Source organism: Oratosquilla oratoria, chromosome 28 (assembly GCF_046742065.1).
Source record: "Oratosquilla oratoria isolate Oo_2021 chromosome 28, ASM4674206v1, whole genome shotgun sequence".
Lineage (NCBI taxonomy): Eukaryota > Metazoa > Arthropoda > Malacostraca > Stomatopoda > Squillidae > Oratosquilla > Oratosquilla oratoria.
The window spans coordinates 16,221,865-16,229,364 of record NC_134804.1 but is presented as its reverse complement, the minus strand read 5'-3'; the positions used below and the strand labels follow the sequence as shown (position 1 = coordinate 16,229,364).

General features: G+C 48.2%; 1 protein-coding gene across 20 annotated transcripts in view; it reads left to right on the top strand.

Annotated features, from left to right (window-relative positions):
- LOC143040246 (tyrosine-protein kinase Src64B-like) overlaps positions 1 to 7,500 on the top strand; it is a 580,796-nt gene that overhangs the window by 387,263 nt on the left and 186,033 nt on the right. The window lies entirely within an intron of this gene.

Below are 7,500 nucleotides of genomic sequence, written 5' to 3'. Positions count from 1 at the left end.
AGACCCTCAGGCGACTCTCAAAAACACCCTCGCGACCCTGGGGTTGGGAACCACTGCTCTAGGCTGTGGTGAGCCATGAACTCTTCACATACTGTGGCCCACTTTATTAGTTTTATTTTTTTTTCTCGAAGCTCTTCGTTATGCAACCGAGGGCAGGCGAACCTCGGTCTGAATGGGGGTCTCGGTAGGCTCAGGCTTCTTTCAGTTGGTGGTCCTCGCTTACCCTCTCCTGTGACTTGACGATCGCCATGATAGAATATTTTCAGTGCGTCACGTTGGTGAACAGGGCTCAGAACTCCTGGAAACTCGTTCTGTGCCCCCACGAAGAGAAGAGTGTTGGTCTTGATGGCTGAAGAGTAGTTAGGTTCGTGGCTGAGTGCTGTTCTCTGAAGTTATGATACTCGTAAGCCCTTTGCTACCGAGGGGTTTGGGGTGGGGGGTTCCACAGGGATGAATAAGCTAATCTGGCTCCAGATTGAGTGCCACCTACGCGGTACAGAAGAAGAGGGTAATCGGGGTAGAGTACGTCGCTGACGACAAGAAGTACTACTGTCCATGGGGACAATGTCGCGATGAAAAAGTGGAGTCACAGAAGTGGTTAAGGACAGATGTAAGGAAGGCAATAGGAACGAGGTAAAGTAGAAGCTGGAAAGCTATATCAGTCTTCTTTACTGAGTGGAGGTCATTAGTTTCCAATCACGAAGGAATCCTGCATGACTCTGGTCCGTAGATGTATCATTAAAGTCACATAAAACATTGATATCGTTCAATTTGTGCGGTCAGTACTCCCATACAGGGTAATCGAGATGTACTGCAACTCAGTGCTTGCCGGGGTGGCCCGCGGTGGGGATGAATGATTCAATCAATCACTCGCTCGCTCACACAACCAATCAGGAAGCCAGTCCGTTGCCCCGTTTCTCTCTTTGTGGAGGCCCGCGGCCCCAAGGAACCCGGCCGCGGCCATTGGTCAATAAATTGTGTTGTTGTCTTAGGGTGTTTGAGTGAAGGTTGCAACTTGTGCAACGGGTGGCTGTTGGTACTATGTAATTGCGGGGTGTTCACCTGAAGAGAGGCTCTCCAGTGACACTCCTGTCTGTTTAGCGGGAGATTTCTCTGTTGGTTAATTTCTGGGAGAGTGCTTGTTTTGTGAGTTGCACATACATGTGTACTTTTGTGGAGGCATCGTGAGGTGTCGGGGGTTGGTTACCTTAGACCCCCGAGCAGAGCAGAGCAGAGCAGCGCTTGGATTGCCTTCGTGTTGTATAGTATGTGGAGGGCAGCGAATGTGACTTGACTGGTGGGTGTGTTTAAGAGCCCTTGAACTTGTGTACCTCGCACTCGTATGCTGCTCTTTGGTCTGGTTTCCGAATGCAGGCGATCCACTAGTGTTGCTTTAGTGCAACAACCTGTCTTTATTAATGCCCCATTTTCTGCCATCCGCAGGCTGCCCCTGATTTTTCTTCACTTTTTTATTGCATAACGTGTATTGACCCCATGAGCCGTTTGTATGCTGTTAAGTATTTCTGTTGTTTGAATCCCGTGTTTGGGACTGTTCCATGTATATATAGCCTCCTATCTGCCCCCATTGTGGGGTCTATCCTATGATGGCCGAAGGTCGCGTGAGTGTCATACGCGAGATCAAGCGTTGCGAGGCTTTCGACTAGTGGGAGAAGTTGCTCATTCATTGCTGCCGTTGGTTTCTCTTAGATCCAAGATAGACAGACTACCCTGTGTCTCGATCTTGCTTAGATCCATGGGAATTAGGAGTGACCAGCGTCACTGAGGACTTCCGAAAGGATGCTGGAGTTCTGGTTAATGCTGTCAATGGTTCCCGTTCATTGATATGTGAGTGCCTTTGGGAGTTGTAATTTCGGTGTTAGGTTAATGTTGTTAGGTCGTCTACGTATTCGAACTTAATACTAACCTCCGGATTTATGGCAGGAAGGTCGTGTGAGAATGGGTTGAACAGCGCTGGTATTGATCCTGGAGGACCTTGTTGTACAGAATTTGGTTCTTGATAGGTTCTTGTAGAGGGAGACTTCAGTCTTTTCCAGCAAAGAAGTTTGTCAACTGTTTCTTGTCGCTTTTTTCCATTCTCTCTCCTCTCTCTCTCTCTCTCTCTGTCTCTCTCTGTCTCTCTCTCTCTCTCTCTCTCTCTCTCTCTCTCTCTCTCTCTCTCTCTCTCTCTCTCTCTCTCTCTCTCTCTCTCTCTCTCTCTCTCTCTCTCTCTCTCTCTCTCTCTCTCTCTCTCTCTCTCCAATTTTGTTTTACAGAGTAGGTCTAGGAACGGTGTCGAAAGCCCTATTTGTATAATTTTCTGCCTTTGTTGCTCTGTCGGTTGGCAATTGCTTTTTGAAGTTTCTCTAGTACTTGTTGAGTGAGGTTTATTAGGAGTATGTTAGTCGAGTGGCCATCTTTGAAGACATACTGATTACATGTATTGATTCTTGCATCAATGCTCCCATTATTGTGGAGGATATCAGGGAAGGTCGCTTGTCCATTGTGTTGGTGCGTCGTCTTGCGAAACGTTTGCTTGAGTTTAGCTCTACTTAGGTTGGAGATAATCTCGTTTCCTCCCCGACCTTGTGGTGGAGTTAATCGACCCGTTGCCCCAGATCTCTCTAGATTCGAGAGACTCGCGGTTCCAAGGTGACCGACAATAGCTAGCAAATTGGCCCACGAGTCTGAAAGAGGACTGTGGTTGAGTGTGGAGCGAAATGGGGTCGCATGCATTTAGATCACCTCCAAGTATGTGCTTTAATAATTTTTATGACAGTCGCATGCAGGATTCGAACCCACTGCTTTCGGCCACCCGTAAGATCACCTTCACAGAGCCTTAACCCACTACACGGGTGGCCGAAAGCAGTGGGTTCGAATCCTGCATGCGACTGTCATAAAAATTATCAGATTGATGTCGCTGTTACTAGCGAATTTCTCTCATATGTGCTTTAAGTTGAAAATGACAGGTTTTGTGCAAGATCACTCAATCGTACTCGCCCATCTCGTTACATCATACAAACAACCAACTGAAAAAATAAATAGCAACATACTTTTCGAAAATACGTAATACCTACACCACACAGCATTAACGTGCAAAAACACATAAACACTCAAATCACAAAAACAAGCACTCCAAGGCCGACCACAAAGCATCGTACTACATCAAACCCTTCCAAAGAACAAGAACCCTCACAGAAAAATCCATGCCTAGAGAAACAAGAACCATGACTCCGCTTAGATCACCGTCGAACACTAAGAAAATACAAACACAGAATAGGTCTGGCTACAGAAACAAACTGCCCAAGTGCAACCCATCACACGTAAGACATCGAACTCCTTACTTTGCTTTCCCCGCCCAAGCGATACCTAAACAACAACGTAGTATTCTACCTTCAGCTAATTCGGTGGCCGTCGGTGGTTACCTGGAGGCTGTGGTTCTCCTGCAGGATCTGGGGCAACAGATTATTTGCAGGAAAGAAGGGAGGGCAGGCACCAGGGTGATGCTGCCCTTAACATGGAATATACGTATAGGAGTATAGAAGGAATTCAAGGTTTGAAAAGAGTGTGTGAACTTTAGATTTATTTTCGACAGCAGGTATCGGTCTCTCGGGGTCGCACCTCGGGAAGTTGAGTCAGTCTGGTGGTAGGGTTGGTTGGTCTGCGGGTACACAGGTCACCGATTGATTGGGGTTGAGGGGGTGAAGGGCGACTTCTGTCCAACGACTTTCGTGTCATTGGCTGTTGCTAGAATTGATAGAAACGTGTTTTCCGGTGCAAAGGGAGGTTTTAAACCCAAACTAATGTCGATCAAGGGTCCATGAGGAGATTTTACAGTGGGGATTGTGCAGAACGACTTGGTTCACTTCACCCTTACTCCAGCGTTCAATAACCTTGGAGGCAGGAAATGGCATTTAAAACGGACCTGCTTGAACGGCACCCTTTCTTCCTCAGACTCGCTGAGTCACTCGCGAGTCTCGTGTACAAAGTTCGTCGACGTCGGGTATGCCTTGCCAGCCTTTAGCCCCCTAAGTACGTTGGCGTCCAGTTTATTGACTTTTTTTTCATTCTTTTTTTATGTATATCTTTCTGGTTACATTTTGTATTTCCATCGTTAATCCTTGTGCCAATATACTGTTTTCCATTTATTCTTGTTATATTTGTTTTATGCTGTTCGTTTGTGTGTGAAAACATGGTGACACAATGTACGAAGTCATCGTTCTGATCTTCAGGGTCTTGAACTCGTGGTAGGAAGGAAGTAGATGTTCTGGCGACGGTGCTGCAGTTGGCCACGTGGCTCCGACGGTGGCAGTGGTGCTATCGGTTGTGTACTCCGCCCCCTCCTCCTCCTCCTCCTCCTCCTCCTCCTCCTCCTCCTCCTCCTCCTCCTCCTCCCCCCCTCCTACTGTTCATCCACGAAAAAGAAAGCTGATCAGTTTTAACATGTTCATCTGCCCTCCTTAAATATCTCCTTTATCACCTCCGTGACAGCAACTCTTCGATGCGATTTTGTCCACAAGGATAGAAACTCTTAAAATTGTCATTGCTGACAGAATACTTCACTTCCTCCTCTTCATTCGCTGCCTTCCTTGTGAAGGGAGTAGAGTTTATACATATTACCAGCAGTGGAGATTTTGTACACTCATATGAGTTATCTGTACTTGTCCTGCGGTAGACAAGTATGGTGTAGCTTGGAAGGCCGAATTTAAAATTCACCGTGGATGAATGAGTCGACAGCGGCGGAAGCGGAGTCGGAGGTAGAGGGGGCACTGCGCTTTGCACAGCGTTATCTATGGTGGATGTCCGGGCCCCCCGTCCGTCCCGCCATGTTGTAAGGCTAGGCCACGATCGATTGTTGTTACGAACCGAGGGAGAGAAGGAGGAGGAAGAGGAGGAGGAGGAGGAGAAGAGGGGGATCCCTTTCGTCGCCGGAGCTGTCATCTTCGAAATTCTGGTCGTCCGATGGTGAGCAGGCTCTCCTCCCCGCGGCACGAAGCTTTGGGTTCGAATCCTCCCCAGTGGCCCATCACTTTTGCAAGGGAACTCGTTGTGGGAGGCTATCAGGAAGCCCAATCTCCCCACCTGCGTGCCGCCAGGCGTTGGGGTCAGAAGATGAAATGATTAATTGGAAAAAGAGGGGTAGGAAACCAGTACGGGGGGGGGGGAATTGTAAATCCCGAGTGAATCGAATGGGGAATGCACCTTTCACGGGAACGAATACGACAAAACCGCCTCCATCTGAGGATGTTAAAAGAAAAGAAAGAGAGAGAGAGAGAGAGAGAGAGAAAGAAAGAGGCTATTAGCTTCCTTGGCATAGTAATGGAAATGTGGATCCTCCGCCAATAGTAATATTATAATATTTATTGTCCTTACCACCAATACGACACCATTGCCTCCACCACCTCCATCAACACTTATCATCCACACCACCACCACCATCAACACTACCATCACCACCACCACCACCATCAACACTACCATCACCACCACCACTACCAACATCATCAACACCACCACCATCAGTGTACGAGCATTACCATCATTATCATTATGTGCTCACCTTTACCAGTAACACCACTAACAGGTGAGGCATTGTCTTACTGGTACCATGTAACTCAGTATTACGTGCAGCATGGTTGGGCTGCACTCCAGTTACCCGCCAGAGAGGAGGGTGTTTTGGACACGTAGATGGAGGTTGTCATCCCTGCAGGGCCTGAAGACGGGAGTCCTATACGCTGAGTGCTGTGATGCGAATACGCTGAAGTGCCAAGACTATCAACAAATCACTTTGGTCTTCAGTTCAGACCCGGAGAGGCAAATCGGCTGGTCCGTCTGTCTTGAACCTTTGAGTTTGGGATGCCCAGAGTCAATCTTTTACCGACTGGGCCGACACGGCATATTCCATGGCTCCCGTCCGGGATCAAGAAGTGGTGTGATGTCGCGTGAGACACTGTAGAATATAGAGGTGGGCTGTGCTTCCAGAATAGCTGGGGGGACCGATACATGACTTAAAAACGATGGACTAGAGTTCTCATGAGGATGGATAAGGAGAGATACGTCAGGCGAATCGCTTGAGGATGTCGAAGGTCATTTTAATGCAAATGAACTCGGGCCAACTTACGCCCTAAAGAAACTCCGCTCCAAATCTTTGACCCAGGTGAAGCCTATCTTGACAAATCGGCAGACATTGTCAGGCATGGTGGGGTGTCTTTCCTTTGCGGAGTACTTTGAGCAGTTGCTCATGGATGGCCAGCTTCCCCTTGTGTTTGGGTGGCGGTTACAGATCCACTGATATATAAAACTCCGACCTCTTGGATGTCAAAGGAGTTCTCAGCAAGTTAAAGTGTGGAAATTCGGCTGACACTCTGCAACATCAGCGCGGAATTGCTGAAAGCCGGAGGTCAGGCCATGATCCGTGAGTTGCGCGCTGAAGTTTGGCATTCTGGTACTATTTCCTTCGACTGGAAAAGGGTCTGGTTGTCCCTCTCTAGAAGGAGAAAGTGGATCGGCAGGACTGCAACAACTATTGCGGTATTACATTGCTCGGTGTGTCGGACAAGGTCCTCGCAGATCTATTCCTGACACGGGTTCGATCACACCTGCTGAAGTTTTGGAGACCAAGCAATCTGGATTCACGCCTGGTAAGGCAACAACTGATCGGATCTTAGCGCTTCGTGTCCTTGTGGAGCGCCGCCGACAGGGGTTTTCTGGCAACCGTTGTTGATCTCAAGAAGGCGTTTGACGAAGTGCATTATGGAATGCTCTGGCATCTTATGCGGATCCGTGGGATTCCTGCGAGGATTGTTGACGTAATATCTGTTTTTTACTTCGGTGCAGAGTGCTGTAAAATATGGAGGAGGCGTGTCCAATTTCTTTCCTGTCGGTTCAGGAGTAGAGTAAAGGTGCGTCTTCACCCCAACATGGACTGAGTATTGGACAGCCTTGCAGGCCCTGCTTGCAGCCCCCGAGTCTGTACAGGGAGGTGAGATCGCTTGGACTCCAGGTCTCCTGGACCAAGACCAAGGTCCAGGTGTTCGGGTACTTACTAGATGACACAGTTCAGTCTTTCCATGCATGTGTGCGAAGACACTGAGGTCTGAAAAATTCACATACCTTGGTAGTATAATACATGGCAGTGGTGGATCATGTCAGGAAATTCTTCGAAGGTAGTATTGCCTATGGTGTTATGGACACGTTCAACCAGATTATATTTATACAGGAGACTGAAAATCGAATCTTGAAGTCACTTGTGCTCCTGTCTTTCTGCATGGCTGTTAGACAAGGACATTGAATGGTGACTTCCGGGGGCGTCGCGATGTCTTTGGTACGAAGTGCCTTCGGAGAATCGCAGGGTATCGCTGCAATGACTATCAAACCAGAGACTGTTCCAGTCTAGACCTGTTAACAGCATCATTTTTGGACGTGAGCTCCATTCCCCGGGTGTTGAATCCACGTACAGAGTTGTCTCCGCGAGAGACTACTCTCGGCGGATGAAGGGAAGGG